This window comes from Pseudophryne corroboree, chromosome 12, assembly GCF_028390025.1.
Source record: "Pseudophryne corroboree isolate aPseCor3 chromosome 12, aPseCor3.hap2, whole genome shotgun sequence".
NCBI classification, from domain to species: Eukaryota; Metazoa; Chordata; class Amphibia; order Anura; family Myobatrachidae; genus Pseudophryne; species Pseudophryne corroboree.
This window is the reverse complement of record NC_086455.1, coordinates 169,057,600-169,079,275: the sequence shown is the minus strand read 5'-3', so window position 1 is coordinate 169,079,275 and position 21,676 is coordinate 169,057,600.

Genomic DNA, 21,676 nt, shown 5'->3' with positions numbered 1-21,676 from the left:
CAGCGGAACTTCGCTACAATGGATGTGTTTCATCTTTCAAGCGATTGATTAATTGGTTCTTAGTGACATTGAAAGGCCAAGAGCGTAGTTATTAGGGCTTGTTACATGTTTATTACAATCGTTGCTCGAATATTCAGAGACCATATACATTGCTACTTGAACATTCCAAAACGTTGCTATATATTGAGTGACTTGGGCTGTGCATATAACCACTGATATATTTTAATTTATCTTGTATGATATATTGCAGGATAACGTTTTTTACTTTATTGTTGGTTACTGGTGAACACAGAATTACTTTGGTTATAACAACAGTTTTGTTCATGTGTTGCAGAAAGTAACGCACACATATTCCGCAGCACTTTACGGAGAATATTGCCCATTCACGTCAGTCCTTGCCCCAGTGGAGCTTACAATCTGTATACCCTACCACATGTACACACACATTCATGCTAGGGTTAATTTTGTTGGAAGTCAATTAACCTACATGCATATTTTTGGATTGTGGGAGGAAACCGGAGTACCCGGAGGAAACCCACGCATGTACGGGGAGAACATACAAACTCCACACAGGGCCATGGTGAGAATCGTACCCATGACCTCAGTGCCGTGAGGCAGTAATGCTGACCATTACACCATCCATACATATTGATATTTAGTGTTCTTGATTAACCTGTAGCTAGTTCTCACATGGGTGTAGTATGAGTGGCGCCAAGCGCCAAAGAAGAATAGAACCCTAACTGAAATGATCACCTGCATACTAACACAAGACTTGTTGGCAGAAAAATACGGTGTTGAAGCAGCAATAACCAGATCATTGCAAAAAGGATTCTTCTCCAGAACATTGGCGAAAGCTGCAAATGAAGTTTGGCATGGTGAAAAAACGATCATTAAACTCACCAAAGATTTTGAGTCAAAGCCTTTGTTTGTATTCTTTAAGAAAAACGCGTTGAGCTACAACCGAGGGGTAGACGGGATTCTTCTTGGATACAGTGAGCGTTCCAAAGGATACAGAATGCAAGAACTGAGAACACACAACGTGTGACTTTGGTTGAAAACCTAATGGATTGACTGGACTTGGCTTCTATATGGAGCAGAAATCCAACACTAAGCATACCATCAATAGTCGTACATCATCTGAAGCAATGATTGTTTTCACTGTAGGTTTGGGCACCAAGCTAATAGCGCACAGCAGAGAATGAAATTGTGAATTCAACAATAGGAACAACTTGTACGATTCTTATATAGAGGAAGTGTTGTGAACTCACGTCCTTGGAAGATGTTGATCTTTCACAAAGGGAATGCAATAGGTTGACAAAAGTGGCTGAAATTAAATAGTGTTCATACATGATAACCAGACCTAGTAGGTAGATATGCCATGGGCAGCGAGTGGATGTTATCTGACCAGGTTAATTGGTACAAAGCCTTTACTGGGGACAGGCCTCACAAGCGGCCAGGGAAAAGGGGGTGTTGGAGTGTAGCAACAGCTTACCAGCTAAGTATTACCTGAGAATTTATTCTGGACTGACAGTAGGTGGCGCTGTGTTTTAAATTGTTATTTTACAGTCTCTGTTGTAATAGCAGACATTCTTCCAGGTGTCTTGTTGATTAATCCTTCATATTATGTTGAAGTTAACTTTTCTGTTCCCAGTAAAGTTTTATCCCACAGTCTTCTCAGCATAATGCTTAAACAGAGAAACATTCAGCAATATAAGAACTTAAATTCCTGCCCATTTAACAAAAGGATGGACTGACAGGAGGGCGATGGCTATGGATATTCAGACATCATTGGACTCTCCTGACTATGCATTTTTTTCCTCTGATAAAGTGCATGTTGTTTATCCCCATAATCCTGTGGTAGAGTCAGGAGGAGCTGGACCTTTGGATATAATGGGGTAAATTTACTAAGACAAGAGTTCTATTTAAGATGGGGTGTTGTCTATAGCAACCAATCAGATGCTACTTCTCATTTATCTATCACCTTCTAGAAGATAATACCTGGAATCTGATTGGTTGCTATGGGCAACATCCCATCTTAAATAGAACTCCCATCTTAGTAAATTTACCCCAATAAATCTTGTGAAACCAGCGAAGTAAGTTTTGGGATCAGACATGTCCGTCTCAACATTGATTTCAATAAAAATTGTTTACTTTCCTGTATTTTCCTATGTTACAATTTTTGCATAGACCAAGAGAATCTCTTTCTCATCTGTAGGTATCAGTCTTGTGAACTGCTGTCTATAAGAGAGCCTATACCCAGGTGCAAGCGCATAACTACCATAGGTGCAGGGAGTACAGCTGCTATGGGGCCAGAGCTGAGAGGCGCCACCTTCCCTGTCACAGCTACATGTGTTATATACAGGTCTGTAGCTACCATAGGTGCAGGGAGTGCAGCTGCTATGGGGCCCAGAGCTGAGAGGGGCCACCTTCCCTGTCACAGTTACATGTGTTATATACAGGGTGTAGCTACTATAGGTGCAGGGAGTGCAGCTGCTATGGGTCCAGAGCTGAGAGGGGCCACCTTCCCTGTCACAGCTACATGTGTTATATACAGGTCTGTAGCTACCATAGGTGCAGGGAGTGCAGCTGCTATGGGGCCAGAGCTGAGAGGGGCCACCTTCCCTGTCACAGTTACATGTGTTATATACAGGGTGTAGCTTCCATAGGTGCAGGGAGTGCAGCTGCTATGGGGCCCAGAGCTGAGAGAGCCCACATTCCCTGTCACAGTTACATGTGTTATATACAGGGTGTAGCTACCATAGGTGCAGGGAGTGCAGCTGCTATGGGGCCAGAGCTGAGAGGAGCCACCTTCCTTGTCACAGTTACATGTGTTATACACAGGGTGTAGCTACCATAGGTGCAGGCAGTGCAGCTGCTATGGGGCCAGAGCTGAGAGGGGCCACCTTCCCTGTCACATATACATGTGTTATATACAGGGTGTAGCTACCATAGGTGCAGGGAGTGCACCTGCTATGGGGCCCAGAGCTGAGAGGGGCCACCTACCCTGTCACAGTTACATGTGTTATATACAGGGCATAGCTACTATAGGTGCAGGGAGTGCAGCTGCTATGGGGCCAGAGCTAAGAGGGGCCACCTTCCCTGTCACAGTTACATGTGTTATATACAAAGTTGTAGCTATCATAGGTGCAGGGAGTGCACCTGCTATGGGGCCCAGAGCTGAGAGGGGCCACCTTCCCTGTCACAGTTACATGTGTTATGTACAGGGTGTAGCTACCATAGGTGCAGGGAGTGCAGCTGCTATGGGGCACAGAGCTGAGAGAGGCCACCTTCCCTGTCACAGTTAAATGTGTTATATACAGGGTGTAGCTACCATAGGTGCAGGCCGTGACGCTGCTATGGGGCCCAGAGCTGAGAGAGGCCACCTACCCTGTCACAGTTACGTGTTATATACAGGGTGTAGCTACCATAGGTGCAGGCAGTGCCGCTGCTATGGGGCCCAGAGCTGAGAGGGGCCATCTTCCCTGTCACAGTTACATGTGTTATATACAAGGGTGTAGCTACCATAGGTGCAGGCAGTGCAGCTGCTATGGGGCCCAGAGCTGAGAGGGGCCACCTTCCCTGTCACAGGTACATGTGTTATATACAGGGTGTAGCTACCATAGGTGCAGGGAGGGGCCCAGAGCTAAGAGGGGCCACCTTCCCTGTCACAGTTACATGTGTTATATACAGGGTGTAGCTACCATAGGTGCAGGCAGTGCAGCTGCTATGGGGCCCAGAGCTGAGAGGGGCCACCTTCCCTGTCACAGTTACATGTGTTATATACAGGGTGTAGCTACCATAGGTGCAGGGAGTGCAGCTGCTAAGGAGCCCAGAGCTGAGATGGGCCACCTTCCCTGTCACAGTTACATGTGTTATATACAGGGTGTAGCTACCATAGGTGCAGGGAGTGCAGCTGCTATGGGGCCAGAGCTGAGAGGGGCCACCTTCCCTGTCACAGTTACATGTGTTATATACAGGGTGTAGCTACCATAGGTGCAGGCAGTGCAGCTGCTATGGGGCCCAGAGCTGAGAGGGGCCACCTTCCCTGTCACAGGTACATGTGTTATATACAGGGTGTAGCTACCATAGGTGCAGGGAGGGGCCCAGAGCTAAGAGGGGCCACCTTCCCTGTCACAGTTACATGTGTTATATACAGGGTGTAGCTACCATAGGTGCAGGCAGTGCAGCTGCTATGGGGCCCAGAGCTGAGAGGGGCCACCTTCCCTGTCACAGTTACATGTGTTATATACAGGGTGTAGCTACCATAGGTGCAGGGAGTGCAGCTGCTAAGGAGCCCAGAGCTGAGATGGGCCACCTTCCCTGTCACAGTTACATGTGTTATATACAGGGTGTAGCTACCATAGGTGCAGGGAGTGCAGCTGCTATGGGGCCAGAGCTGAGAGGGGCCACCTTCCCTGTCACAGTTACATGTGTTATATACAGGGTGTAGCTACCATAGGTGCATGGAGTGCAGCTGCTATGGGGCCCAGAGCTGAGAGGGGCCCACCTTCCCTGTAAAACTAACGTGCTATATACACTTTTCACCAATGGGTGGTATATAGGGGCCCTTACAAACCTTTGCTATGGGGCCTACAAATATCTAGTTACGCCACTGCCCAGGCATTACATTGTGTCATATACAGGATGGGAAACTAACACTTGCCGGCTGTGCAGCTAAAAACATTCACTGAAATCTTTCGTATAAAGACCCTGATTACCTTTATTTCATATGCAAGTCTGTGCATTGTAGAACAGAATAATACACAATAAATAGCTGGCGTATTAGCTACCTATGTCCATAATGCGCTCTGACACTCCTCTATAGAAGGGTCGTCGCTTAGAATTGCTCTAATTGGCATACAGATAGTAACTGATAGATATGCTCTGCAGAAGTAGACTGCAGATTGGTTTATTCAGATGCAAGGGGAAGAGCCAGTGACGTCACAGCAGCTCAACATACTGACCTCTGGAGGTGGCTTTAGCGGTCTGTATGGAAGTTGTATTAGTATCACAGGATGACACTGAACTCATTCATAGCTGAGAAGTAAAATTATGGGAGTTAATCGTTCCTGTAATGATACATCATCTATCTGTGTACGGGTCTTTTTATTCAGTCTGGGAATTTAAATAACAAGTGTGTTCTTGTTTTCAAAACGGTGATGTCAGATATTTTTTTTTTAAACGCTACAGATGTGTCCGCATATGCAAACAGCTCCTCTTAGCACACCAAGTCTCGTAAGACTCTGCTAGCGTCTGCGTCTTCATTATTTTGCCAAAAATGCGTCATAGACTTGGACGCACCAGGAGCCTCTGCTGAGTTATTTAATGTGTGACACGTGTATATATGTGTGCGGCTGAGTCTCTGAATCTGCATATGAAGTGCTACGATGCAGCATCCGTGGCTTTTTTCCATGCCAAGTTCCATTGTGCCCTGTATCCAGACTCCGTTGCACACAGATATACAAGTGTTGCATATCAAATTAATCAGCGCGGTCTCCTGGTTCACCTTAATTGCATCAAGTTGCAAATAAGACACAATTTTGGCAAAAAAAGACATCCAATGCTAGCAGAGTTGCACGGGGCCTGGCGGCTCTCTCACGCCACACATCTTGCGCTGCGTGGCGTATTGAGGCTAGATGTGTGAGGATGCATTTGTACATTTCCTGTATTTATAATGTATATCTTCTGGTATATTACACCCAAATCACTGCAATATTTCTCTTCAGATCCTCCAGATGAAGGGAGATGAAAGACAGAGATGTTTACAGAAAATGTGCAGAATATTTTAAGAGCATTCACTCACTTAGGAATAAATATTGGTGATATGAAAATGTCGTACCCCAGCGAAGGTTTGCAAGCGTCAGATCTCTCATGAGGCCCTGTATTATCTGAGTACACTATATCTGTGGATGCTGATGGAACTGCTGCGGCATCTTCAAAGGTTCTTTTACTGTTCCCAGAGCCTGGTTCTCTCCTATAGAGGTGAATATCCTTCCGGATTCTAGCTTGGCCCTAAGGCTCATTACTTCCTAACAAGACAGCAGAAAAGGAGCTGTTTGAAATTCTGCCGTTCTGTGTTGCTCAGATACTATATGTCACTGCCAACCGGGTTTTGTTGTTCTATAGCCCATTTCCTTGTGTGCATCTATCAGCACCGATATAGCATAAACCTATCTATGCACACACAAAAGTGTATCAGCTGCACTGGGCAAAAAGATGATGCAAGATAGAGAGACAGTTCCCGGATCCATAGATAGACAGATCCCCCATCTTTCACTATGCTGTACAGAAAAGCCAAAGCTACTGTTAAGGTGCCTACACATGGGGGGGTAATTCCAAGTTGATCGCAGCAGGAACTTTTTTAGCAGTTGGGCAAAACCATGTGCACTGCAGGGGGGGCAGATGTAACATGTGCAGAAAGAGATAGATTTGGGTGTGGTGAGTTCAATCTGCAATCTAAATTGCAGTGTAAAAATAAAGCAGCCAGTACTTACCCTGAACAGAAACAAAATAACCCACCCAAATCTTACTCTCTCTGCAAATGTTATATCTGCCCCCCCCCTGCAGTGCACATGGTTTTGCCCAACTGCAAAAAAATTTCCTGCTGCGATCAACTTGGAATTACCCCCATAAAACTATGTTGCAAATGATCCGAACTCGTTAACGACTTCCCTTGAACTCCTGAACACTTCAAGACAAACAATGGGGGTAATTCCAAGTTGATCGCAGCAGGAAAATTTTTAGCAGTTGGGCAAAACCATGTGCACTGCAGGGGGGGCAGATATAACATGTGCAGAGAGAGAGTTAGATTTGGGTGTGGTGAGTTCAATCTGCAATCTAAATTGCAGTGTAAAAATAAAGCAGTCAGTATTTACCCTGCACAGAAACAACATAACCCACCCAAATCTAACTCTCTCTACACATGTTACATCTGCCCCCTCCCCCCACAGTGCACATGGGCCCTCATTCCGAGTCGTTCGCTCGGTATTTTTCATCGCATCGCAGTGAAATTCCGCTTAGTGCGCATGCGCAATATTCGCACTGCGACTGCGCCAAGTATCTTTGCTATGAAGAAAGTATTTTTACTCACGGCTTTCTCATCGCTCCGGCGAACGTAATGTGATTGACAGGAAATGGGTGTTACTGGGCGGAAACACGGCGTTTTATGGGCGTGTGGCTGAAAACGCTACCGTTTCCGGAAAAAACGCAGGAGTGGCCGGAGAAACAGGGGAGTGGTTGGGCGAACGCTGGGTGTGTTTGTGACGTCAAACCAGGAACGACAAGCACTGAACTGATCGCACAGGCAGAGTAAGTCTGGAGCTACTTTAAAACTGCTAAGTAGTTTGTGCTCGCAATATTGCGAATACATCGGTCGCAATTTTAAGATGCTAAGATACACTCCCAGTACGCGGCGGCTTAGCGTGTGTAACTCTGCTAAATTCGCCTTGCGACCGATCAACTCGGAATGAGGGCCATGGTTTTGCTCAACTGCTAAAAAATTTCCTGCTGCGATCAACTTGGAATTACCCCCAATATTGGGCCTAATTCAGCATAGATCATAGATGTGTGAAAAATCGCACATCTACAATCCATTACACTGACATGCGGAGGGATAGGTTGTTGAACATATCCACTGGGATATTGATGCCTGTAATGTTCTTTTACCAGTATAATAAATTGCACTCATTTGCACGAGAAATAGGATGTCAATCTTAAACGTAACTCTTAGGGGGGTATTCAATTGTTTGAAAAGTCAGTTGGGTGTCTGTTTTTTCCTATCTTGGGGGTTATTCAGACCTGATCGTAGCAGCAAATTTGTTAGCAGATGGGCAAAACCATAGGGGGTCACTCCGACCCGATCGCACGCCGCACTTCTTCGCAGCCGTGCGATCGAGTCGGAACTGCGCACTGCACGGCGGCCGCATTACTCAGGCGCGGCATTGCCCGGCGACAGCCATTGCCAGGCAGCGCCGCTGCGAACTAAGAAAGCGGTCGCATCGGCGACCGCAAGAAGATTGACAGGAGGAAGGTGTTCCGGGGCATCAACTGACCGTTTTCTGCTAGTGGTTCGGCGAACGCAGGCTTATTCAGGCGTTTGGAGGTCGGATGTCTGATGTCAGTTCCGGGACCTGCATCGCTGGATCGATCATACAGGTAAGTAACTATTACCCTGGTCTAGTTCTGCACAAAACTATTTTTGCATAGCAGGGCTGCACAAGCGATCGCAGCCTTGCTATGCAGAAATACACTTCCCCATAGGTGGCGTCTAGTTGATTGCATGGGCAGCAAAAAGTTGCTACGTGCGATCAACTCAGAATGACCCCCTATGAGCACTGCAGGTGGGGCAGATATAACATGTGCAGAGAGGGTTAGATTTGGGTGGGTTATAGTGTTTCTGTGCAGGGTAAATACTGGCTGCTTTATTTTTACACTGCAATTTAGATTTCAGTTTGAACACACCCCACCCAAATATAACTCTCTCTGCACATGTTACATCTGCCCCCCTTGCAGTGCACATGGTTTTGCCCATCTGCTAACAAATTTGCTTCTGTGATCAGGTCTGAATTAGGCCCTAATAGACAGGGGGAAAAACCAGACACCCAACTGACTTTTCAAACAATTTAATTCCCCCTTAGAGTTCAAAAGAGACAAATATGTTGATGCAACGACTTGCACAGACCAACGCTCACAATCAGCACGTGTGAAGAGCATAGAAAAGCCGTTGTACTCACTTGTAGCAGCATAATGTAAGATATACTTAATGAGCCACCAAACCACCTTTGTACTGTACAAAGCATATATATATTGGTAGATGCTCAATTAGCTTAGTGATATCATTCAGGTGCTCGAAAGGGAGGGGTATTTCTAAGCAAGAAGAAAAGGCATTTGTTTCCCCCTGAATGATAACCGTAACCAGTTATAAATTCCACATGATAATAGAATTCAGAGATCTTCGTTACACATATTTGCGCAAATGTGTGAATAAGCCCCAAAGCCGCATCAAGGCGTCTCTGTATATTTGGGGTCTCTAGCGCTATATCTAGGTGCAGGGTGTGGCACCCCAAAACACCAGGATAAGCCAGAAAGCCCAGCGTAGCATACCAGTGAAAAAACTATAGTGTTAATAAATTAGTATTTAGGAAGCCAAAGCTATAGAGAAAGTGATACAAAAATGAAATGCAATTAAAATAGGGAAATAGTGTTAAAAAATTAATAAGTGAAAAGTGTTAATAGAATGTAAAGGTATGCCACACTAAGGCCATCCAGCTCAGCCAGTCCAGAGGCACCACACCTCACACCTCCAATACCCCAATCTGGGTCTAAGATTAACCAGCAAGGAGCCACATGATAATGGCTCCTTACTACAATATGTCTAAGCTAAGAGCTACCTACCTTGGAGCAACCCCATAATGCTCCATGTGGCATGTCAGGGCCTGCACCTCCTCCTAATGCAGAAACCTCTCTGCCTCTCACAACAAACATATATATTGGTAGATGCTCAATTAGCTTAGTGATATCATTCAGGTGCTCGAAAGGGAGGGGTATTTCTAAGCAAGAAAAAAAATGCATTTGTTTCCCCCAGCACCCTGAATGATAACCGTAACCAGTTATAAATTCCACATGATAATAGAATTCAGAGATCTTCGTTACACATATTAGCGCAAATGTGTGAATAAGCCCCAAAGCCGCATCAAGGCATCTCTGTATATTTGGGGTCCCTAGCGCTATATCTAGGTGCAGGGTGTGGCACCCCAAAACACCAGCATAAGCCAGAAAGCCCAGCGTAGCATACCAGTGAAAAAACTATAGTGTTAATAAATTAGTATTTAGGAAGCCGAAGCTATAGAGAAAGTGATACAAAAATGAAATGCAATTAAAATAGAGAAATAGTGTTAAAAAATTAATAAGTGAAAAGTGTTAATAGAATGTAAAGGTATGCCACACTAAGGCCATCCAGCTCAGCCAGTCCAGAGGCACCACACCTCACACCTCCAATACCCCAATCTGGGTCTAAGATTAACCAGCAAGGAGCCACATGATAATGGCTCCTTACTACAATATGTCTAAGCTAAGAGCTACCTACCTTGGAGCAACCCCATAATGCTCCATGTGGCATGTCAGGGCCTGCACCTCCTCCTAATGCAGGAACCTCTCTGCCTCTCACAACAAACATATAGATTGGTAAATGCTCAATTAGCTTAGTGATATCATTCAGGTGCTCGAAAGGGAGGGGTATTTCTAAGCAAGAAAAAAAGGCATTTGTTTCCCCCAGCACACTGAATGATAACCGTAACCAGATATAAATTCCACATGATAACAGAATTCAGAGATCTTCGTTACACATATTTGTGCAAATGTGTGAATAAGCCCCAAAGCCGCATCAAGGCATCTCTGTATATTTGGGGTCCCTAGCGCTATATCTAGGTGCAGGGTGTGGCACCCCAAAACACCAGCATAAGCCAGAAAGCCCAGCGTAGCATACCAGTGAAAAACTAGACAAAACAAAACAAAGCATTAAAGCTCAGAACGCTGCCACCACTGTAAATGACGTAAGGGGAACGCTTCTCCTGTGCGCTGTACATTTCCATGTTGCTTTCATTTTTCTTTTTGGACTCAGTGTCACCGAATATCATTGGGAAGATGGCACCGGCCGAGGAGGAGGGATCCGCTACTGCGATCAAGAGAGGTAAGGTGCATCCGGCTCCCCCGGTCTGAACGGCGAAGCAATTTCTTTCATTTTTAGGGAATGTGGGCACGCCTATTATTTAGGCCACACCCCTATATAGTACAAGGGTCCGGTGCTGCTCTCTACATCCCTGGCCAGTGTGCACATTAAGCATACTATAAGAATACGCATTGAACACTTACTGCCTGGTAGACAGCGGGATATCCACATACTGGACCTGATTCCGATGTCATGGAGTTGAGCGACCTTCTGCTGCTGAGGGTGCACAAAACCCCCTAAAAACTCATACGATGCAGGTGCTGCAATGACAGGGATGTGCTGGAAATGTGCTGGATGTTCCTCGGTGGTGACTGGGAGGTGGTAATTGCATGACAATGGCCTGTGGTCTTATGGGCATGTTGTCGGAGTGTCACAGGCATGTCACTGAAGTGTTTGCGTACACTGATGCTCAATCATACACGCAGGAGGCCATACTACCATAGGGCTGGTGAAGTTTCTAAGGTGCGACCAGTGGTCTGGTCTAAAGACGCACCAAGTGGGCAACTCAGCCCTTGCACACTCAGACGCACACACAGATGCACACTTGTACACCAGGGCATTGGCATAAAGGGGGTCATCCCGACCTGGTCGCACGCAGGCTATTTTATGCACTGCTGCGAGCAGGTAATCGCCGCCTACAGGGGAGGGGGTTAGGGCTGTGCAGGGCTGCAATCGCTTGTGCAGAGAGCTGCACAAACAAAAAGTAAGGTTCGTCGTTCCGTGGTGACGGCCGGCGACCGACGCACCTGCGCATTGCCGCCCGCACGCATGCGCAGTTCAGACCCGATCGCACGGCTGCGAGAAATTGCAGCGTGCGAACGGGTCGGAATGACCTCCAAAGTCTAATGGGCATCAGTGCCATGTGCATTGGGTGAATGGGACTTTTAAACTCTTCTCCTGCTTCTGACTTCCTGCTAGCTCCGGAGAAGCTGTGAAACTCGGACTTCTATTTTTCCACTTGCAATCCAGAAAACCCGGAGTTATAAATCTCCACTGCAGGTGCAGAATGTGCAGGTCTTCTTTTCTGCTCTCTTGAAGGAAGCTGGTCCATCCAGAATGTGGAGAATTGTGGTGAGACTCAAGCCCTCTCACCACTAGATAGATGGATAGATAGATAGATAGATAGATAGATAGATAGATAGATAGATAGATAGATAGATAGATAGATATGCACACATACACACATTTATTGTATGTTGAAAGCAGCATGGGGAATGCAGATAATGGTGTAATAGAATAAAAAATACATAATTGAGGGGTCCATATATGTTTCATTGAGTTTTAGACATGAGCACCCAGATGTATTAAAATTAACACCCAGGGACAGGTGCTGCAAATAGGGATGGTGGAGGGTGTTTGGGTCCAAGGGGGTTAGGGGGAGCAACATATGACGTGGGAGGTGAGAAGGGTGCAGGGTTGGTCCCAGAGAAGGGGCTTGGAGGTAGGTGAAGAAGGGCTATGGGGTGTGTAGGGGTGGAGCAGCCACAAAAGGGGATTCTCTCCATCCTGACACTGCCCGTGGTAAGACTAGATGGCACCCCGTGACCCAGTGCATTGACTGGCAGCTTGCAAATGTTGGGAGGGAGGGGGGGGAGCATTCTCCTTGTCCCACCCATTCCTACACCTATGACTCAGAGGATGACGTGTCGTACTGTATACTAGATGCATATGCTGATGATAACGGGGATGCGGACACACTTTGAGATGTGTGGCCCTGTTTATGTGCAGGATTACGCTATTTAATTGTAAAGTGCAACGGAATATTCTGCGCTATATAAGAAACTGTAAAGAAATAAACAAATTTCACTGTGATCTTGGGTTTTTAGGATAATTTACACCCATTTTGCCAACTTTTTAGGCATCAGCCCTTTAGTATTAACACCTGTCTCTACAAAAACATCTTATTACCAGTAGCAGACAATTTTTTAAAAAAATATGGAGTTAACCTTTAATCTGCGTTAACAATGAAGCACATTTCCAAAACGGCCATTATGTATAATGAATCAGTCCTACACACCCAGACTGACACCCCATTAATCAGCCGCTTATACTAGTCTGAGTCACCGTGCTCTGCGGCTGCCACCTCACCCGTTCCCTTGTGGCCCAGCAGATTGTGCCTGGGCTGCAGACCACACACTGATATTACGCAGGGATGAAGAAGAAGCCGCTCAGCACACTTCAGCTTTCCTTTTCAATTATCCAAAAGCTGCCAATGTGTCAAATCCTGCAGGGTCAGAGCCCAGAGAGGGCACAGGTGGGCGAGAGGAGAAGCCGCTCTCATTCTCTGCCAGGGAAAACTTTTTTTTACACTTTTATCTTTCTCTGCATCATGAAAGTTTCTGTTTTTCATGAGGAGCTTCTCTTTATCCAGCTCAGTATGTCGGCATTATATCTGTGTCTAATAGTAATGTATCTGATGGACTAAATGCTCTTCTTCAGGGGGCAGCTGCCAACCTACATATTGCACACTACACCCTCTTACACAGTAGGGAATATAGCAATTGCTATTATATAAATCAAATATGGAATACGTTCAGGATACCGGCATTCCGCATCCCGGCTGTCAGAATGCAGACATCGGAATACCGACACTGATCAGAATGTCGACAGCGGCATCTCAACATGGATAGAAATGCCGGCACCGAGATCCTGATCGCTAGAAACCCAAACTACCTCTGCCGGGACTCCATATTGGTAAGCGGCACGGGGGAAGAGGATTGGGAATAGGCTGCTGACAGGGGGGGGGGGGGCAAGGGTTAAGCACCACCAGGAAGGGTTAGGATTAGGCTGCGGGGAAGGAAGGGTTAGGTTTAGACTGCAGGAAGGGAAGGGGGGGGGGGGGTGTTAGGTTTAGGCGACACCGGGGAGGGTTAGGGTTAGGCTGCGGGAAAGGAGAGTGGTTCCGGTATAAATGGTTGACCGTGTTAAGGTCGACAGTCATTAAGTCGACCACTATTGACATGGTCGGCATGGACAAATGGTCGACACGTGAAAATGATCGACACATGAAAAGGTTGACATGGATTTTTAAACTTTTTTTTTTACATTTTTTCCGTAGCATGACCAGGAACCCCAATTAGTGTTCTGCGTCCCCTTGCATGGCTCGCTGCGCTCTGCACAGGTTACTATTCCCAATCGTAGTCCACGTGGATGGTAAAGTATGAAAAATAAAAAAAATCTAATTTAAAAAAAACGCCATGTCGTCCTTTTCATGTGTCGACCTTTCCATGCCTCTACCTGGCATACTTACCTGGGATTCTCTGCTCCTGGATGCCGGCGTAGGTCATATGACCCCAGGCATACCATCAGCCGGGATATCGTATGTATCTCTTAATATAGAGTCAATACAATTAGGTGTGAGCTGGGTTCTGCAAGCCATTCCCACGACAAACTCACGCGGCTAATTACATCCAATTCCAAACTCGTACTTTCTAGATGAATTTTGCATTTATTTATTTTTTTGTACACAACCCACTGAGCAGGGGAAAAGGAAGGAAAATCTTCATTTTAAGGATTTTGATTTTTTATCTGTTATCAGTGAATTTATCATTTACCCTTCCTATTGTAGGCCTTTTAAGCATCATTTCAATCTCTTTTTCACCTTTAATTATTTTGTTTCTGTGCAGGGTAAATACTGGCTGCTTTATTTTTACACTGCAATTTAGATTGCAGATTGAACACACCCCACCCAAATCTATCTCTCTCTGCACATGTTATATCTGCCCCCCCCTGCAGTGCACATGGTTTTGCCCAACTGCTAAAAAATGTCCTGCTGCGATCAACTTAGAATTACCCCCAATGCTCAACCAATTTGATAATGGAGAAACACTGACATCAGGGGAAGCAGGTGATCCAGAACCTTGCCTGTCGTACTCCAGTATACTCCAGAGTTTTGACTATAAAAATTATTATAATACTACATAGATGATATTTCTTACATATAAAGATCTTCTATGTATTATTCCAGTCATTTCTGTATTACTCTGATCATTTTTATAGTCAAAACTCATCACCAAATCATATGTGTGTTATCTGTGTCTGATACTAGCCTGTGCCTCCCTAGCCATCAACCTCACTGCTTGTAATTGGCCCTGTGGTTATAATAATCTGACTCGACCGAATATATTGAAAATGCAGTTTTTGCCGTTATTAATAAATCATAAAGACTATTGGGGGTATTTATCAAAGCTCAGAGAGAGATCAAATTGTGAGAGATAAAGTACTAGCTAATCAGCTTCTATCTACATTTTACAGACTGACTGGTTGGTACTTTACTTCTCACAATTTTTTCTTTCTCCAAGCTTTGATAAATAACCCCTATATTCTCTCATTTATATGACAGACCATTATATCACTATATTGTGTACAGATAGGGCAATGCAAATTTAGCATTTGTCGCTAACACAGTGAATACAAACCTCTACGCAATTTCTGCGCTTCCGCCCGCCTTGTGCAGTAGTGGACACAACAAGATATGTAACATACTAAGCACACAGTAGCGGATCTTGCTACGGGCACGTAGGATTTTTGCCCGGGGTGCCACCTTCCAGAGGGCGTTGCTGCCCTCCAGATCCGCTACTGGTGCCCCTCGGTGCTCGGTAGATGCAGTGCTGTGCAGTGAATGATGAAGTAATTGCGCAGAGGGCAGCAGCGGTCGGGAATCAGGAGCGGGGATTGTAAGAATTAATTTATTTTTCATTAGTTTTTTATTTTTTAATTGGCGCAACTAGGGGGCACAACTCTACAGGGGGCACAGTACTGGGGCACGGCGCAACTAGGGGGCACAACTCTACAGGGGGCACAGTACTGGGGGCATGGCGCAACTAAGGGGCACAACTCTACAGGGGGCACAGTACTGGGGGCATGGCGCAACTATGGGGCACAACTCTACAGGGGCACAGTACTGGGGGCATGGCGCAACTAGGGGGCACAACTCTACAGGGGGCACAGTACTGGGGGCATGGCGTAACTAGGGGGCACAACTCTACAGGGGCACAGTACTGGGGGCACGGCGCAACTAAGGGGCACAACTCTACAGGGGGCACAGTACTGGGGGCATGGCGCAACTAGGGGGCACAACTCTACAGGGGGCACAGTACTGGGGGCATGGCGCAACTATGGGGCACAACTCTACAGGGGCACAGTACTGGGGGCACAGCGCAACTAGGGGGCACAACTCTACAGGGGGCACAACTCTACAAGGGGCATAGCTGACCACGCCCCTTCTCCGTGAAGCCACTCCCCTATTATTATTTTTTCACCTGGGGCGCCACAAAGTCTAGGTCCGGCCCTGTAAGCACATTGCATGTCTTTTGATGTATGTTTGGAATGCAAATGTGTCCACTTCTAAATGAGCTCCTTTATCATGAAATGCAGGATGGGAATTCTCGCCTAGTAGCGGTAGCCCTGCTCAAAAATCCACATGAAATGAAATTCCTGCTTTTCTATTGCAAAGGCTAAATGGAGGATAGGTGCTATCTTGTGTCGCTTCTTGAATTCTTGTATCTGTGAAGAGCTCGTATATTGGTCCCCTTGGCCGCACTAAAGAATCTTTCCTCGCTTTGTAGGAGATCACAGTTACAATGCATCATCTCCAAGTATGAATATCACCTCAATCTAGCAATTCCCAGCACCAAACTCATTTCCAAACCTTCAATTACTGCAAACAGAGCTCTTGCTCACTGCTCCCCCCCTTGCTGAGTTTCAAGACCAGAACAACAGATTTTGGAGCAGTCTCTGCACTGATGATTGCTGCAATGCAAAATCAACAGGAAAATAAAATGGAACAATATTGTAACAATTTATGTATAAAATGACTCATTGATGGGAAGATTAAAAATGCATCCAGCAAAAGATGAAGGGATGATTTCTGCCAAATAATTGGTTGCAGAGGGACAAGGAGCTGCCTATAGTCGGAGCGCAGGCTCCCTGTCTCATCAGTAGTCTGGAAGCGGTGTCAGCGTGAGGTTCCCACCTCCTGCATCTGATCGGAGGTACAGGCCGGTCCCTGCTCCCTGCACCTCTCCCAGATCATATGTGACGCTGCTTCCAAAACGGAGGGTTAAAGTGCAGCATACTTGCCTACCTGACCCTCTCCATGAGGGAGAAAATGCTCTGTTCCTGGACTTTCCTGGTAATGTATGATTGCCATCACCTGTGGTGAGCTAGTTCATTGATAAGAAAGGTGTTTCACCACAGGTGATGGCAATCATACATTACCAGGAAAGTCCAGGAACAGAGCATTTTCTCCCTCATGGAGAGGGTCAGGTAGGCAAGTATGAAGTGCAGAGGTAAATGATCCAGATTCTGAGAGTATCAGGAACAATCTTCAGCCCGTTTTTGGTGCCTTAGGGCGTAATTCAGACGTGATCGCTCCTCTGTGAATTTGCAGAGGTTTGCGATCAGATAGCCGCCGCCCAGACAGAGTGAAATTCCGCCCCGTGCAATTCTCTGTACGCCGTGCAAAAAGCTTTGCAAACGCCGGTCAGCTGCAAATCCATTCGCAACTCACTCACCATCGAATGATTTTTCCATTCTGTGCAGTGTGTGCGTAACCCGGGACTTACTCCTACACTGCCATACACTCAGGCTGATGGGGGCCGGAGCTGACGTCACACACCCGCCCTGAAAACGCTTGGGAACGCCTGCGCTTTCCATGACACTCTCAGAAACTGGCCAGTAACCACCCACAAACGTCCTCTTCCTGTAAATCAGCCTGCGTACGCCTAGCGATCAAAAAAGTTTGGCCTGCGCATTATATTCCGTATGCATGTGCAGTCTTTCGATAATCGTCCACCTTGCAAATTCGCACAACAGCGATCGGGTCTGAATTACCCCCTTATTTTTTTTGTTAAAGAGTTGATTCATTTGGTATTAGCCTGATGTAAGATAGATAATATATAGTTATGAAAGAACTGATAATGAAATTACAGGGATTAGGCTGCGCACACGCTAGTGTTCTGTATCATATGTCAACACGCAAGGAAAAATGCCTAGAAACCGCACAGCATTTAATGCACATTTGAAATGTCTGTAATGCGCATTTAGATGCATTATAAATGCTGTATCCTATATATATATGCCACCGGTCGTGGTGAATGGACACACTTCCTGGATGAAGAAGGTGGGGGGGGGGGCAGTGGACATCGGCCCCTCCTGCCGGGCCTCTCCAGCAAGCCTGGGCCTGGGTAATTAGTACCCCCCCTCTCAGCGCCATTGGTGGCAGAGTCTACCATGTCCCTCTCGGACACTGCACATGGACCACCTCGCCCTCAGAAGATGTCCCTGGTCTTCAGTGGATAGGAGTCATTTTTCTGGTGTGTAATAAACCCATATGTCTCCGTCTTTTGTGGGTGCATCCCGCTGCTGCCGAGCTTTCTGGCTGGTGGCATTACATAACACTTTCCCTTTAACGGAAGCCTTGAAATACAACTTAATCTTTTCCATTCAAATGTGACATTTGACCTTCCAATTTTCCTCACCGCCACAAAACCGCCGGTAGTGTCCTAGGTATACTCCATGCACTCTACTCCGTTCTGGTCCTGGCGGCAGCTGGAACTAGTTCAGGGGGTTTTCCATCTTTGAGGATACCACCCCTCTGACTACAATTGCCTACACCTGTTCATTGTATCAGCTGCCATTGATCCCTGCCCCTTGCAGTATTTCTTTTATATCTGGTCACTATTATTTGACGTTTGTATACACTTGAGCTACAGTGCTTATGCTAATAAAAAAAATTATTAATTGATATTGTTTTTTTATATGAAAATTTGGGTAAAATTGCATGTTATTATTTCCACTCCCACTTAGAATTTTATTAGTATATGTTTATCATATATTTGCTCATATCGCTTGCATTTGTCTGTTTTGTACCAACACAAAGTCATGTGACTCGACCCTTCAGATCACTTTAAAATTGGTATATAGGAGAAAAGTGGATAACAACAGGGCTGCCATCAAGGGGGGGGACTGCCAGGACTAAATGCCTGGGCTCGTACATATGCGGGACAGGCAGCTACCTTTTGGCAATGAGGAGGAGCAGCGCAGCAGAAAGCGTGTTGAGACGATTGTGAAGTGCGTCTCTGGCTATGGGGACCGGCGCTGGGGGAGGCAGGCAGATAGAGTGCTGGGGTGAGGGGCTGGCTGGCTGCAGGCGTTGTGCGGCTGGAAATGTAGGTAGGGGTGTGCGTGTGTTTGCCCTGCCTATGTTGTCAGTCCTCGGACTCACATTTTCTGATGGCAGCCCTGGTTAGCAGCACATACAGAGTAAGACCCTGTTCCTCCTGTAATCCGCTTTTCATTTTACCCTTGTACAGTGTGTCTTATTTTCATGTATTGCTAATCACACATGGGGCCTGATTCATGTTTGTAAGTAAAGCAAATTATCAAGCAACTGGGCAAAACCACGTTGCACTGCAGGTAACGTGCAGAGAGTGTTAGATTTGGGTGGGGTATGTTGAAACTGAAATCTAAATTGCAGTGTAAAAATAAAGCTGTCTAACATTTGTGGGCTACATACAAAAGCAGCCAGTATTTACCCTGCACAGAAAACACATACAGTACAAGTATTTGCTCCCCTTGCATGGCAACATGGTTTGTTCCAGACACAAGTTACAGTACTTGCTTTTTTTGCTTTACTGACAAACATAAATCAGGCACATTGTGTAACCTATGCAGTGGGCCCAAGATGGCTGCCTCCTCTCATCTCTTGTGTAGAATAAACAATGCATAGGTCTGATGACTTTGCAAGGATCTCACCTGTTATTTGTTTCTCACCTATTATGTGTCATCTCTTCCAGGCATTGCCTATTCTGCCCAGTGTAATCCTATGTAATGCACCTAAAATGGCTGCCTCACCTGGATCCTTCATGGGATGAATAATCCTTGGACTTGATGACACAAGATGGCTGCCTTTTGTATTTTAATTTTTTAAATTTTTGTATTTTGTATTTTATGCAAATCTAAACCTTTGTAATATGTTCATAGTATCTGTAAAGCACCTTGAGTGCAATTATTATTATTATTTTTATTATTATCATCATTATTATTACTATACTAATACCAGTACTACTACTTATCAGGAGTTCATCACCTTATATTATTAACTTGCATTAATCTCCTACATACAAATACAATGTCTTTCTAGCAATTATTGATCACATACTGTATTAGTCAGAGGCATCGATCCATTGTCGTCACTTCTCCATAAACCCCTCTCATCTGTACTGTCACGTCAGTCTTCAGGCTCTATGGCTGCAGATCGAACACCTTTTCCTATCATTTATCTAAGCTGAACTTTGACCCTCTCAGCCCCCCCCTCCCCACCGTATTACTTTCCATTACCAACTCTGCCCTCGTTTACCTCAGCAGGCCTTTCTGCTGCCTCTTCACCTTTGAGAGCATTCATTAATAAGAATAAAGACAACTAGTAAAATAATAGTTTTTATTTCAAGTTAAAATTTATTTGATTTCTTTTTTTTTTTTGCTGTGCATTATGGATTGGTCCAGAATTCTTATAAAGTTGTCCTGTAAGAGGAACAAGGTGTCGGAAGCCTCATAAATAATCGTCCTTCAGGACTTTAGGGGACAAAAACCCTGTGGAGGAGACTTCTGAGGACCCATGGCCTGGAGGACTGCCCATCCCTATAGGCATTAAGAGACTAGGCAGAGTTTGTCCAGACCACCCGCCCACCTACAGTGGTGCCGAGAGTGGGGGACAGGAACTAATTACGTGGGCCTAAGCTTGTTGGATGGGCCTGGGTCTGCTCCCACCCCTCCTGTTCACACTCTCTTACCTCCTCAGTGATAAGGCCATGCCCTCCCTACATTGCCCGGGTTTGGCACAGCCTTGGGAGGGAGAGAAGGAAAGAGGGTGGAACGGAAGAAAATTCCCTTGCACCCCTTAATATTTAGGGCTCCATAACCATGTTAGCATTGGCGTTTCTATCATGGGTGCAATGTGTGTGGTGCAAACAGGCCCATGGGTCCAGGGGGGGCCCACAGCGCACACACTGGACCCATCTTGTTTATACTTACCTCTTCGGAGTCCCACGACTAGCGTTACAGATGCTGCATTTGCGGAAAAAATCCATCCAAATATGGCCGCCGTGCATGCGCAGTTCAAAATTTGTCTCCGGACCATGGCAGGCACCATGTTTCCGGAGACCTGTGCATGCGCAGTATACTCTGGCTCGATACTGGAGCCTGCGGCGCTGTGTAGAGGAGGGGGCCCACCAGGAGTCTGTACACAGGCCCCCTCCTCGCCCCTGCATGTTAGCACTAATTTCTGATTGTCACGATCCGGGTATCTGGACGCCATTACTTACCCTTCAGATGCCTCCTAAGGCTGGCTCAGCGCTCCAGGACCGGATCCCATCTGTTATCCTGATGTTTACATTCCTGCATCCTCTCCTGTCTCTCTGAGACGCGGTCACAGTAAACGCCATATTACATCTGGCATGGCGTCTCCCGCGGCCTCCGCCGCCGTCCCTGAGTTTCTGCATGCAAAGTGTCAGAGTGGCGATTACGTCAGCCGCGGCCTCCGCTGTGCCCGCGTGGTTTGGATGTGCATTCATCAGTCTGGCGTCTCCTGTCTCCTGTGGCCGGCGCCGCCATTGCTGCTTCAATTCTCACATGGATTACAAACCAAACTTCCCTCCAAGTGTCTGCATGGGCGCAGCCATCTTGGATTTTGTCATCTGATCATTTCCACCAATCTGCTGTCTGTATTGTTGATTTGCATAATTGCCTAGCCAACCCCTTCCTTGCTGCAGGTATAAGTAAGCTGTGCCTGAGCAAGGAAGGCGTCAGTGCTTTGGTTGTCTAACCTAGTTCCAGTTTGTCTCTCTCCTGTGGTTGTCTTCCAGGTTCCAGCTCCTGTCTCCAGACTTCTGCTATAGAGACCCGCACCAGCATTCCATCTGCGGTGTAGCCTGACTCTCCGATCCATTC